The sequence below is a fragment of the Hyla sarda genome, chromosome 12 (genome assembly GCF_029499605.1).
Source record: "Hyla sarda isolate aHylSar1 chromosome 12, aHylSar1.hap1, whole genome shotgun sequence".
Taxonomy (NCBI): domain Eukaryota; kingdom Metazoa; phylum Chordata; class Amphibia; order Anura; family Hylidae; genus Hyla; species Hyla sarda.
Window position 1 is genome coordinate 17,624,515 of NC_079200.1, and position 15,205 is coordinate 17,639,719.

General features: G+C 45.7%; 1 long non-coding RNA gene across 3 annotated transcripts in view; it reads left to right on the forward strand.

Annotated features, from left to right (window-relative positions):
• LOC130296922 (uncharacterized) overlaps nt 1–12,348 on the forward strand; it is a 49,626-nt gene extending 37,278 nt beyond the window's left edge. For 2 of the 3 annotated variants that reach the window (XR_008849343.1, XR_008849344.1), the window contains exons 3-4: nt 10,238–10,660; nt 12,095–12,348. This is a non-coding gene — a long non-coding RNA (uncharacterized LOC130296922). Of the gene's footprint in view, nt 1–10,237; nt 10,661–12,094 lie in introns of those variants that run through there. The other variant, XR_008849342.1, reaches the window with a different exon arrangement.
• The last annotated feature ends 2,857 nt before the right edge of the window (nt 12,349–15,205 follow it).

Genomic DNA, 15,205 nt, shown 5'->3' on the forward strand with positions numbered 1-15,205 from the left:
ACCAAACGTGACTCAACATGGCTAAGACACTTGGCTACATTTAAATGTGATCATCGTATTTGTACTTGCTGTTTGGTTATCAGATCTGGTAAGAGCATTACATCTTATTCTACGGGCAAAAAATGTACAATATCAGACAATATGTTAAAGGGGTACTCCGGTGGAAAACTTTTTTTTTTAATCAACTGGTGCCAGAAAGTTAAACAGATTTGTAAATGACTTCTATTTAAAAATCTTAATCCTTCCAGTACTTATTAGCTACTGAATACTACATAGGAAATTCTTTTCTTTTTGGAACACAGCTCTCAGCTTTGCTGACATCACGACCACAGTGCTCTCTGCTTACACCTCTGCCCATTTTAGGAACTGTCCAGAGCAGCACCTCTGCCCATTCAAGACCGTGGAGCAGATGTTTGGTCTCATGGATAAAGCCTGGAATGGTCGGAATGAGGGGTTGGAGGAGGCTGTTGTCCCATGCAGACATATTTTCGTTAAGGGCACCAATGCCGGCAACTATTGGAGGAAAGATAAGTTTGTGCACTTTTGGAAATGAGTTAAAGATTGTGGTAGTTGGATGTGGCACTAATATAAATTCCACCTCTCTTTCACTCAATAAACCTCCAGCAGTTCCCCATTGTACTAGGTCATAAAGGACATGGCGGAAGGTGTTAGTGGGATTGCTGGAGAGGGGTCTGTAGGTAAGAGAATCAGATAATAAAGACAGGTTACCGTATTTTTTCGCCGTATAAGACGCACTTTTTCTTCCCCAAAACTGGGGGGGGGAAGTTGGTGCGTCTTATACGGCAAATACACATTTTGCCTGCAGTAAAACCCTGTCATATGGCGGCGTTCCCTGCGGCCATCAATGGCCAGGACCCGCAGCTAATACAGGACATCACCGATCGCGGTGATGCCCTGTATTAAACCTTCAGACGCGGCGATCAAAGCTGACCGCCGCGTTTGAAGTGAAAGTGAAACTAACCCGGCTGCTCAGTCGGGCTGTTTGGGACCGCCGCGACGTCCCGAACAGCTTACAGGACATCGGGAGGGACCTTACCTGCCTCCTCGGTGTCCGATCGGCGAATGACTGCTCTGTGCCAGGATCCCCTGCATGGCCAGCGCTCTCCTTCGTCGTCATCACGTCGTCGCGCACGCCGTCCCGTCATCCAATAGGAGCGGTGCTGACTCGGAACAGGCGAGTATAAAAGATTTATTAAAATGCAACGCGTTTCACCGCACATGGGTGGCATATGTGTTCCCCGACGCTCCAGACGTCTCTGCTTCCCCGGGATCCTCGCTCTCTGTCGCCGCCATCAGGTCGCTGCGCACGCTGCTCCTATTGGATGACGGGACAGCGTATGCGGCGACGTGATGACGACGGAGGAGAGCGCCGACGATGCAGGCGATCCCGAAGAGGACGGTCCGGAGCCCCGAGGACAGGTAGAAGACCATCACCGGAGCACACGGGGCACCATAAAACGGCTATCCGGCGGCAGCTGAAGCAGTCAGCGCTGCCGGATAGCCGCTTATGCGATGGCCCCGACACACAAAAGCATCGTATGTTGATGCTGCCTTCAACATGCGATGGCCTCTGAAAGGCCATCACATGTTGAAATTATCGTAAGTCGGGGCCATCGTAGGTCAGTGGGTCACTGTACTCTATTTGTTATGTTATAGGTACATTTGGCAATATGACATGCTTGTTTTTCTCCTTTATTATGTGTACTACGGCACTTCTTAGAATGTTAAGGGTTAAGTGATCTGGGAAAGGTGTTTTTAATCTTCCCTAGGTCACTTCCCCTATTTAACCGGAGAATTTTATTCTCAATGTTATATGACTAAGGGTGGCAACTCCTGAAACGCGTTGTTCTATGTTCACTACCTGTGTCTTCTGACTTTTATTTGACTAAACGGGACTCTGCACTTGGAAATATCCACGCTGGCTTCTGCTTCTATTTCTATTGGACTCTTCGTGTTGCCGTACACCTGCCGTGTCGTGGGTGGGACCTGGCCTACCTACTCTACTACAACCTGCTTAGTGTCACAAGTATACCATCCACCGATGGGAATACCAGGGCCTTTTGTAGGAAGTGAAACTGTTTTACACTTGTTACTTTGACTGTTTTTAAAAAAAAATATATTCTACAGTATTTAGATACCAACATTGCGTGAAACAGTAGCAAATGTCCAGCTCACCCACAGTATCCCACTGCGTCTCGGACTGGTGCAGCAACAACAGCACAATGGAGTAAAAGAAGAAATTGCCCAGAGTAGATCATGTAACTTCAAGACTTTATTGTAGTAAAACCGACATCAGGACAAAGAAAAAATTGTGTGACGCGTTTCAAGTATCTGTAACACCCTTAGTCATACATAACATAACAAGGAAAGGGTTGCATTTCACAGGGAAACACATGACCGCCGCAGGTGCGACCCGAGTGGAGGTATCCTACCCAGATGAACACTGAGAAAGGAACGTGTTAACCCCTTAAAGGGGTACTCCGCCCCTAGACATCTTATCCCCTATCCAAAGGATTTGCTCCTACTCTGGACAGTTCCTGACACGGACAGGGGTGTCAGGAGAGAGCACTGTGGTCAGACTGGAAAGAACTATACAACTTCTTCTGTAATATACAGCAGCTGATCTGTACTGGAAGGGTTAAGATTTTTTAATAGATGTCATTTACAAATCTGTTTAACTTTCTGGCACCAGTTGATTTAAAAAATATTTTTTTCCCTGGAGTACCCCTTTAACCCTTTTTTTTTTCTCTTTATATTTCCTAAGCATACAGTATGTATTCTACCTTACCTATTTTCTCCATCTCCTCCATATTATATCCTCTTTTCATTCCTTTCTTTATTAGTTTTACTATGTGTTTTTTTTTTATACCCTCCATCCATGATCCATGGTTCAGATTCTCAGAGCAAATATGAACTGTCCCTTAGAAATACCTAGTCTGTGGGGAGCGACAGGTTTTTCTTGTTAAAGCTTATTAAGGTATTCCTAAGGGACAGTTCATACGTGCTCGGAGAATCTGCGCCATGCATGGAGGGTATAAAAAACATGCTAAATCTAATAAAGAAATTAACGAAAAGAGGAGCAGGAGAGGATAGGTGAGTAAACGAAGTTCGATCTCTCTGCGTTTCAGTGTTAATTTCATTGACTAATCATTTTCGTCATAGTTTTGGTCAACAACACTTTTTTTGTGACTAAAATGAGACTAAAACTAAATAAAAACTAACGTATGATGATTGAAATGAGACTAAAATGAAAGGTTGAGAAGATTTGAGGAGAGATCCCATCAGAACTAATCTTCAAATCTAAAAGGGGTATTCCGGGATTTTTTATTTTTATTTGACTGTATGTCAGGGGCTGTAAAGTTAGTGTACAGTAGTTCATAATATAGTGTCTGTACCTGTGTTTGGCTGGTCTCCTAATTCTTATGTGATCTTTGCCCTGATGTTTATTTTTATCAGCATACAAAATATAGTTTTCACAGATTGCAGTGTGGCCCGAGACATTACATCACTAGTCAGGTGTTGAAAGGATCCTGTCTGCTTCAATCGGTTGGGGGGAGGGTTAAGGGGGTACTCCGGCCCTAAGACATCTTATCCCCTATCCAAAGGATAGGGGATAAGATGTCTGATCGTGGGGGTCCCGCTGCTCTGGGTCTGATGAATCACGATCACGGGGCTGGAGTATTGTGATGTCACAGCTCTGCCCCGTGTGATGTCAAGCTCTGCCCCCTCAATGCAAGTCTATGGGAGGGGGAGTGACAGTCGCCACGCTCCCTCCCATAGGCTTGCATTGAGGGGGCAGAGTGTGGCGTAAGATGGGAGCGGAGCCATGACTTCACGATACTCGGGCCCCGTGATTGTGATTAATCAGACCCGGAGCAGACCCGGGGTGGCTGATGTAGGACATGGGATGTAGGAGGGAGAAAAGTGACCTCACACTTACAAACAAGGAATCCTGGGACTTGTAGTTGGAGGAGGGAACTCCAACAGGAAATGGCCATTTTACAAAAGGAAAGCAGCAGTGTCTAGCAGGTAAGTTGTTCTATAGTCACCTTATGATGGATAACCCATTTAATACATAAGTAATATAAGGTTAATAATATGTTATAAAATCAGTTTGATTTATTTTCAGCATTTTTTCTAGAATTAGCTTTATACCGTTAATTTGCTGTGTACTGTCTACTAAAACTAGATTAAAACTAAAATAATGACTAAAACTAAATCAAAATTTTCTGTAAAAATGATCACTGCTATGTTTATTAGCATGTATAGAAAGCAAAAGGAAAAAGAACATGAAGAGAGGTGATTAAAGATATGGTTTAAGGCAAATAGTCGGCACATTGTGGGCACAACACCAATATACACCTTACACCAACACTGGTGGACAAGTATACAGGATGTCAGGCTCAGCCAAAGTCCAGCCGCAGCTCAGGTGACTTGGGGCAGTAGTTGATATCAAAGCAATATGTCGGCACTTCCATGTAATCTGCGGTGGTGCACGAGGTAGGGTAAAGCAACAGGTAGAAGAAAGAGGATACCCGGCACTCACCAGTGATGCACAGTGAAGATTTATTATGCCATAGTGTAGTACAAGGACAGGTTTCAGCGTGGGAGACTTCCTCAGCTGTCTGCTTATGGCAGACAGGTGAGGAAGGCTCCCACACCGAAGCGCGTCCTTGTACTACACTATGGCATAATAAATCTTCACTGTGCATTACTGGTGAGTTGCTGGGTATTATCTTTCTTTCATCTTTTTTTTCAAGGCTCCTGAGGATCTTCTGGTCTCCAGAGGCTTCTTCGAGGGTTTATTCCTATGGTTATTACCATGTATGATAGACATGCTAAGCTGGTAAAAAAAAAAAAAAGACAATATGGGACTATAAGTAAATACTGGGGAATGTTGAAAAAGAAACATCAGTTTGGGTTATTGTTTAACAAACCTGCATTTTCTGCATAAATGGGGAGGATGATGGCGGATCAGCCCGATACAGCTGAAGAGGGACAAAAAAGTGTCCAAGTAAAGCTTGGATGATGGCCGCATATCTGTAGCCTTGGATACTGTGTATGTGTGTCAGCATACTACAGGGTGATTTTTAAGAGTATGAAGTTGTTGTAATGCCACTGGATGGCAACCAACAGCGTGCACTGTGTCCTGGTTCTTACCAGCACCAAGCAACATCCTCTGTGCCATATATCTGCTGTGAATCCTGGCCTTCCTCCTCTGGACTCTCTCCTGCTGCTTCAGCCATTGCTACAGTTTTCTCTCTGCCCTCAGCACTTGCTAAGACTTATAGGGCTTGTGTGCACTCCCTAATGGATCCCCCTCCAATCCCTCCCAGGCACTGCCTATATAACTCTGCTCCACCTGTTCCCTGATGCCTAAGCAATAGTGTGGTTCCTGTACAACAAAGGTCTCTGAGTTTGTCTGCTGATCAAGTGGTTCCTGACCATAGCCTGCCTTCTGGACATTGCCTTAGCCTTAACCTTTGGATCCTGTCTTATCTCTCTGAATGAAATTGGACTGTCAAACATGCTTCTGTCTATTTGTAGCTTTGGTATAAACACCCAGTCAGCTCTGCTGCGTCCGATACTGTCTATAGTGTCAGTTTGCCCCTCCTGCCTGTCCGGCCAGCTGCCACGTGCCCTAAGCCAAGCCAGTTAGGGGCACAGTGGGTTCTCACCCAATGGGGTATTACAGTTGTGATAAAATATGAATTGATAATAGGAAAATATTTGGTGTATGCGTTGGTTGTCCTCTATACAGGATCAAGGACATTGCTGTTGCCAAAAATGCCTTTACTAAATGCTAACTCTGTTGCTAGTTAAAACAATGCTTTTTTTGTTCTGTGCTTTGAACCACACCAGAAAACCACATTTTGACAAATCACATGCCCTGTTACTGCCAATTGCAGTGGTTTTGGACAGTTTTTCATATTCTGTCGATTATCTTGCTTTAAGAAATGGCCAGAATCTGGAGACACTGGGACGCTGCTAGATTTAGGATCTTTACTGATACTACTAGAATGTGTCTGAATATTGAGCTAAAGATGCAGATTTTTGTATTACTACCTAAACGATTCATGACCAGAAGGTTAAAGAAGAAGTCCGGTACTAAGAAATTTAGGGGATAAATGTCCGATGGGGTTGGTGGTTGTGGTGGTGGTGCAGCGATCTGGTCCGACTGGACCTCCTACAATCTCCCATACGGGGCCCCGACCTGGCCCCGGCTGAGCAGCTGTGTATGATGTTTCGCACACAGCATGTCAGCTGGTACAAACACGACTCCTCTATTCATCTCTATGGGAGAGGCGGAGACACAGAAATTAAAGGGGTATTCCGGGCAAAAACATTTTATCCCCTATCCAAAGGATAGAGGCTAAAATGTCTGATCACGGGGGGCCCGCTGGTGGGACCCCCCGCGATCTCCCTGCAGCACCCGCATAGGACTGCGTCTCTATTTTCGAAAACCTCCAGGTTTCCGGTACTGGGGACGTGACGTCACACCACGCCCCCTCCATTCATGTCTATGGGAGGGGGTGTGGTGGCTGACATGAATGGAGGGAGCCTGGCGTGACGTCACATCCCCAGTCCCGGAAACCCGGAGGTTTCCGAAACTAGAGACGCAGTCCCCGCATAGAATGCAGTTGCTGCAAGGAAAGATCACGGGGGGTGGGGTTTCCCAGCAGCGGGCCCCCCGTGATCAGACATCTTATCCCCTATCCTTTGGATAGGGGATAAAAAGTTTTTGCCCGGAATACCCCTTTAATAGAGGGGCCGTGTTTGTACAAATTGAACTGGTGTGTGAGAAAAGCACTGTAGCAGCCGGGGCCAAGCCAGGGCCCCAAATGGGAGATCACAGGGGGTCCCACTGGTCGAACCCACTCGATCAGACATTTATGACCTATCCTGCAGATTGGGGATAAATCTCTTAGTACTGGACTTCTTCTTTAACCTTCTGGTCATAAATCACATTAGAAGTTCCTTCAGGAAAGAAAAAAAAAGGCTGATAACAAACCCATCAGAAAATTGATTCACTGATGACAGGACATTGCAGGTGGTTGTAGAGCAAAACTAAACAACAATTTTATTAAAGACCTAAGGAGAATGTGTTTTTGTAACATAAATACTAAGGCAAACATTTGAAAAAAATGCATTGAAAGGTGCCCAGAGGGTAGATGGATCCACACTTCTCAATGATAATACCTTAAAGGCTTCTGCAATTGTCATGGCCTGAAGGATCCAGGCTCTGTCTGCCTCACAGTCTGTCGAGGTGTTGTAAAGAGAATTGTTCTATTATTTCTAGATACAGCTGTCTCATCTAAGTACTAATGAGGCGCCATGACCACACATATTGTCTTAACTCCGGGGTCTTTTGCGAGGTCAGTATCTACGGGACTGTCATCAATCAATCATATGATGTTTCTGTTTTTCCCTTTAGAACAGTGGTCTCAAACTGTGGCCCTTCAGATTTTGCCAAACTTCAACTCCCAGCATGCCCAGACAGCTGACGGCTGGAATAACCCTTTGACTCAGTGTCTGGTTCTAGTTCTGGTTCTAGCAAAGAGACATTGAGGGAGATTTATCAAAATCTGCCCAGTTGCCCATAGCAACCAATCAGATCGCTTCTTTCATTTTTAACCAGGCCTTTGCTATGGGCAACTGGGCAAATTTTCCTCTGCAAAGATTTTCATAATTACCCCCATTGATCTGAGGATTGAAGATTTCTTCTTCCTTAGTAATATCTCCTTCTCGGAGGAGGAGGGGGGACCTCTGTGTTATATAACGTTTATGACACGTGTGAGGGGAATTGTCCGCAACGGAGAACTCGTCCTCATCCACAGCTGATGGGAAACTTTTGAGGTTATCCTGCTCTAGAGAAAGATTGCCTCATGTGACCGCAGCTGCTGTGGAGAAGCATTGTAGTAACATTTCTGACGGGGACTGGGATTTGGTCATCGCTATCAGCTGCAGCTTGGTGCCTCCCGAAAAAAATAAATAAAATAGATGCAATTCAAGAGAAATGATGCAACCTTGCTTATGGGCGCAAATGAAAGATTTAACCATGAATTATTTTTTCACAGGGTAAATAGATTGAAAAATAAATATATATATGTATATACAGTGGTCTCTCAACATACAATGGTAATTCGTTCCAAATGAACCATCGTTACTTGAATCCATCTTATGTTGAGGGATCTGTGCAATAATAATATAGAAAGTTATACTCACGTGTCCCCGCCGCTCCGGACCGTCACCGCTGCCCTGGATCGTTGCTTTCCATCGCCGTTATCACGTCGCTGCGCACACCGCTCCTATTGGATGACAGGACAGCGTGCGCGGTGACGTGATGACGACAAAGGAGAACGATGGCCATGGAGTGGAGCATGAAGAGGACGGTCCAGAACGTTGGGGACAGGTGAGTGACATTCACCGGACCACACGGGGCACATTAAACGGCTATCCGGTGGCAGCTGAAGCAGTCAGCGATGCCGGATAGATGTTTATGCGATGGCCCAGAGATACAAAAGCATCGTATGTTGATGCTGCCTCTGAGAGGCCATCGCATGCTGAAATGATTGTATGTCGGGGCCATCGTAGTTCGGGGGGTCAATGTACATAGGATATTAGAATCTCCCAATATCGGACACTTACGGAGAAAAAAAGGCTCAAAATCCTTCTAAATGATTGAATACTGTACTCACTCCAGTAATTACCTATAAAACATGATAAAAAGTCATATTATAAAGTAATAGTTTTGCACCGTGATAAAGCTTTAAGAAAAACCTCAACAATTTAATCAAGTATTTAGGAAAAGTAACGATTTATTATACTTTCTCGAATAATGTCCACCTTCTCCTTTGTGGGTGGGGAGCCATGGGTGAGCTTAGTTTTTCTCCCTCATCCGATTGTTGGTGCGCATACTACGGCCAGCAAAATACAGCATTTGCACGCACACTGAGCTTTCAATGTCCATTCCCTTCCCCCACATCACCCCTCTTTCCTACTGTGCCATGCTTACTGCATCCCTTCTCCTCTTTTTAACGTGGTGGCTGGCTGCCCAACCCCCCTTTAGCGGGCTAGTCCATTCCCAGGTGTGGGCAAGTCCATTTTAGTGTAGTGGGGCGCAAGTTGGGCCGGCATATTAGCCTGGTTGTCCGCTATAGGTAAGTTAATGTGTCCGCACGGGTGTGTCTGTGTCCACCGTCATGCCCCCTCCCATAGACATGAATGGCAGGGGTGTGACATCCCAATATATTGTGACAATTCAGGTTATCAGTCAGATGGGCGTGAACTTAATTTTAACAATGGGACTGATGGTCATGATACAGTCAGGGGGTGTGAATATTATACATTGAGGGGCATGTATGTCTAAGAAATACCCCGACTGTATAAACCTGCGCATCCCCCGCCCATCACTCCTATTATTAATATTAAGTTCACGCCCATCTGACTGATTCCATGAAGTGTCAGATAAACTATTAACCCTCATATCTAAAAAACGAAAGTGTGTATAAGGAACTGTAAAAGGATTTGGGATCAGGACACCCTAAGCTATGCAATGACGACCACATCACAGTCAACAGGTATTCTCTAAAAATACAATTTGAGTAAGAAAATGCATCAAAACTGCATGTATCGTGACCTGACGCCAACCCACTTATGGTGGAGTCTCAGCCGTTTAGGCTCCACACTTAAAGGGGTACTCTGCTGCTCAGCATTTTGAACAAACTGTTCCGAACGCTGGAGCGTTCCAGCACCGGGAGCTCGTGACGTCATGCCCCCTCCCATAGACTTGCATTGAGGGTGTGGGGTGGGGTGTGATGTCATGAGGGGGCGGGGCTATGACATCACGAGCTCCCGGCACTGGCTCCAGAGAAGCCTCCTTTCTCTGCAAAGCCAGAGTTTATGGTAAATGTAGGCAGCATTAGGAAATCATTTCTGCTCTGAGACATAAATCAATATGGCTGAAAATCCATGCCTGCCACATCAGCTAAAAGGGGCAAGCACAAGGCATACTCAAGAACCCCTACATTATTCTGTATAATAGCATATGCTGCACTAAATAAGCTAAAAAAAGAAAATAAAATCCTGGAGTGTTTCTTTTAAAAAAATGTTGGTACATTATAAGGTTCCACAGTTTTGCTGTAGTTCGTCTTGCTTTGTTCTTGTTAGAATGCGGAAGACTCTGATTGCACAAAACTCTTGTAAATTTCCATAGGAAGCGCATGTTCTGAAGCCAGGTCCCTGCAATTACTAGAGGAACGTTATTCCGGTTGCACATTGATATTTGGGTTATAGATCAACAAGCCAAATCCTTGACCAACTCGCAAGTTCAACCTGACGCCCAAATGTCAGATTTTCCCCCTGAAGAAGCACCACGTGATTCCATGCGCACAAGACGCGGCATCCTGGTAAGATTCTGTAGACATTCTTGGAGTCATACGTGCAGGTTGGAGCAGAAGAATCTTCAGGAAGGAAGCATATTTCAGATATTAATAGGAATACGATGTCATCTTCCAAAACAGGGAGACACTTATTTTTTTACATTCTTTTGGCAGAGAAGTGTGGAGGACAGGAAGTGACATCACATCATATTATCCTGTTCCTTGTCCAGAGGTTTCTTGAAATTCGGTTCTAAAAAGTAGGGTGCAAATTTTTTTTCCTATAGAAAATGCAAAGGACAATGTTAAAGGGGTTATCCAGGAAAAAACTTATATATATATATATATATATATATATATATATATATATATATATAAACTGGCTCCAGAAAGTTAAACAGATTTGTAAATTACTTCTATTAAAAAATCTTAATCCTTTCAGTACTTATGAGCTTCTGAAGTTAAGGTTGTTCTTTTCTGTCTAAATCTTCTCTGATGACACCTGTCTCGGGAACCGCCCAGTTTAGAAGCAAATCCCCATAGCAAACCTCTTCTAAACTGGGCGTTTCCCGAGACAGGTGTCATCAGAGAGGATTTAGACAGAAAAGAACAACCTTAACTTCAGAAGCTCATAAGTACTGAAAGGATTAAGATTTTTTAATAGAAGTAATTTACAAATCTGTTTAACTTTCTGGAGCCAGTTGATATACCGTATTTATCGGGGTATACCACGCACCGGCCTATAACACGCACCCTCATTTTACCAAGGATATTTGGGTAAAAAAAAGTTTTTTACCCAAATTTCCATGGTAAAATGAGGGTGCGTGTGTGCGCGTGTATACCCCGATATACCCCCAGGAAAGTCAGGGGGAGAGAGGCCGTCGCTGCCCGCTTCTCTCCCCCTGCCTTTCCTGGGGTCTAGAGCGCTGCTGCCGGCCCTTCTCTCCCCCTGGCTAGTCAGGGGGAGAGAAGCGGCGCCGACAGCCAGGGGGAGAGAAGGGGCAGCGGCACCCATTGCCGGCGCCGCTGCCCCGTTGCCTCCCCCCATCCCCGGTGGCATAATTACCTGGGTCGGGTCCGCGCTGCTCCAGGCCTCCGGCGCGCGTCCCCTGCGTCGTTGCTATGCACGGCGCGGCGCACTGACATCAAGCGCCGCGCCGTGCAGCGCATAGCAACGACGCCGGGGACGCGCGCCGGAGGCCTGCAGCAGCGCGGACCCGACCCAGGTAATTATGCCACCGGGGATGGGGGGAGGAAACGGGGCAGCGGCGCCGGCAATGGGTGCCGCTGCCCTTTCTCTCCCCCTGGCTGTCGGCGCCGCTTCTCTCCCCCTGACTATCGGCGCCTGCAATGGGGCGCCGGCACTGATAGTCAGGGGGACAGAACGGGCAGCGGCGCCGATAGCTAGGGGGAGAGAAGCGGCGGCAGCAGGGCTCTAGACCCCAGGAAAGGCAGGGGGAGAGAAGCGGGCAGCGACGGCCTCTCTCCCCCTGCCTTTCCTGGGGGTGTATCGGCGTATAACACGCACATAGACTTTAGGCTAAAAAATTTTGCCTAAAAAGTGCGTGTTATACGCCGATAAATACGGTACATAAAAAAGTTTTTTCCTGGAATACCCCTTTAAGTACATTGGTTTTTAATTCAGTTCTCAGAATATATGTTTCCCAGTAAGTAAATATTGTATACTTCAACAGTCTTGAGGATGGGTTCCTGTGTCCTGGGAAAACAACTCAAAAGAGGAAGGAAACGAAGATGGCAGAATTCATCAGAATTCATAGAAGAGGCCCACAGAACCTTCAAGATTTGAAGAATGTGTGGAAGAATGGGCCAAAATCCCACTAGAGCAATGCATGCCACTAGTTTTCCCATATAGTAGGCATACTGAAGCTGTCATTACCAACAAAGGCTTTAATTCAAGTAATAAATAAATATCAGTAAATATGTTAAATACTTCCAGGCATCAACTGTTATCCACTACAGGTTTTTCATTATGCACTTAACCATTATGTACCTTTTTTAATCTCTCTTTAAACTTTATTGCCTTAGGCATATGCCCCGCTGACTTATTAGGGGGGTACTCCAGAGTAAAAAAGAATTTCAAGTCAGATGGAGCCAGAAATATATCCACTCTGTATGCGCCAGAGAAAGTTGTGTAGTTCTCTCCAGTCTGATCACAGTGCTCTCTGCTGACACCTCTGTCTGTCTCAGGAAACGTCCAGAGCAGGAGAGGTTTGCTATGAGGATTTGCTCCTGCACTGAACAGTTCCTAACACAGACAGAGGTGGCAGCAGAGAGCACTGTGATCAGACTGGAAAAAACTACACAACTTCCTCTGGAGCATACAGCAGCTGATAAATACTGGAAGGATTAAGATTTTTAAAAATAAGAAATTTACAAATCTGTATAACTTTCTGGCACCAGTTGATTAGAATTTTTTTTCCTCCAGGGTACCTCTTTAAGTTAATTTAGCATATTAACATTTGCTCACGTGGACCTTAAACATTTTAATTTTTTTTGAATATATTTAGTGTGTAGGTCTCCTATTTATTAGCTTGGAAGCTGAATTGGTTCATAATAAAACGACTTCTCCATATGGATGTTACGGCGAGCGCTCTGGTTGGTCACACTGGCCGTGAGCGCTCTCTTCCTCTGTCTGCCGGCGGGCCCGGGATTCGCATTGTGGGATGTGCCCATATGCGAATATCGGGCCGTCACTCACCTCCTCCTTCTTCTGTATCCTCCGTGTTCTCACAATGCCGGCACACGCGTCCCCGCCTCCTAGGTTGTGTGCGCCAATGCTCTGAGATTTAAAGGGCCAGTGCGCCCTTAATTAGTGTTTGCACCTGTCCCTTCTCTATAAGTATGTGCACCTCCCTCTACCTCTTGCCGGATCTTTGTGTGCCCAGTGCCCCAGTGAAAGCGTTTATTGTGTCTTGCCTTACCATGTTGCTGACCTACCTGCTCCGTGACCTGACCTTGCTCCTGTGCCACCTACCTACTGACCTCTTGCTATGTTCCTGTTCTCGCTACTGTGCTGCCTGCCCTGACCTTCTGTTATCCTGACTACGAGTTGCCATATTCCTCCTGTACCACGTTTTCTCCTCAGCAGCCTGTGTGGACGAGTCGTGTCAGGGGTAGCGACCTGGGTGCCGCCTGCCACAGCAAGTCCATCCCACTTTGCGGCGGGTTCTGGTGAAAACCATCAGCACCTTAGACTCCGCTCCCTGGCACGGCCCACGCCATCATTCACACAGGCTCAGCGGATCTTCTACCTCCTTGCCGCTTACAATGCTTTTGCTCTTATAATGACCTTAACAGTGTTCTATCTTACAAAAGTTTGTTGCGTAAACAAAAACACTTCCAGTCCTTGCTCGCAGTGTCCTATAAGAAAGATGAGGTCACAGGACAGCACCCTGGAGAATTCAGCTTCCAATCCTGGTTGAAATAATTTCCATATGTTGATTCACGCTGGATGTCTCTACTGATAAAATCTTTCCTCTCTGCACCTAGTGAAATATGTTTGGTTTTCTCAATAAATAACAGGAACCGCACACTTTAACCATCTGCACAACTTTCTAGGATCAAGGCTGATTTTCATCAGTAACATAGTACTATAGTTTATAGGGTTGAAAAAAAAGAGTCCATTAAAGGGGTACTACCGTGCTGACAACTTATCCCGTATCTAAAGGACAGGGGATAAGTTGCCTAATCACGCGGGGTCCCGCCGCTGGGGACCCCCACGATCTTGCACGCAGCAAGATCTCATCAGGCCCCGGAGCGAACATCTGGGTTCCCAGCGGTGGGACATCTTATCCCAAATCCTTTGATAGGGGATAAGATGTCTTAGGGCCGGAGTGCCCCTTTAAAGTGGGTGACAATACTCATCAGACCCATACCACAGTAACAGGTCATATATCTGGCGAACATATTAGTGGAGTATACAGAGTCCACTAATCCAGGAAGACGTGAGAGGTCTCCTGAATTGGGAGCAAACAATACTCACTAGATATACAAATAAAGGGGGAGGGGGCACTTTCCTCAAATCTGGTCTTTCATAAGCTCACTTATGGGGGCATACAACGACATTGAAATAATAATGTTATACAATGTGGCTAGGAAAAAGTATTATTTATTTTTATATATATATATATATATATATATATATATATATATATATATAGAATTATCTGCAGGGCCCTTGCAGAAATGCTAGTATTATAAATGAAGATAAAATCCAATAAAAGATAAAGGATAAAACGTATGTAAAAGTCTATATCATGCAATCTATAGTATTGTACAGCCTCTATGGAGAGAATGTGCGCAGGCGATGTTCATACCTTATATGCAATGAGCAATAGGCAGAGTCCGTAGTATTCAGGTTTATGTAGGTTGTGTCGTTACTATGTAACAGTAGAGATGCTTTTAATCCATACAGTAACTAGATGACTAGTTAGGGTGCATGCACACTACGTTTCTTAAAGGAGTAGTCCAGTGGTGACCCAGTGGTGAACAACTTATCCCCTATCCTAAGGATAGGGGATAAGTTTGAGATCGCGGGGTGTCCGACCGCTGGGGCCCCCTGCGATCTCCTGTACGGAACCCCGACAGCCCGCTGGAAGGGGGCGTGTCGACCTCCGCACGAAGCGGCGGCCGACACGCCCCCTCAATACAACTCTATGGCAGAGCCGAAGCGCTGCCTTCAGCAATTTCCAGCTCTGCCATAGAGATGTATTGAGGGGGCGTGTCGGCCGCCGCTTCGTGCGGAGATCGACACCCGCTATCTGGCCGGAGAGCCTGACCCCCGT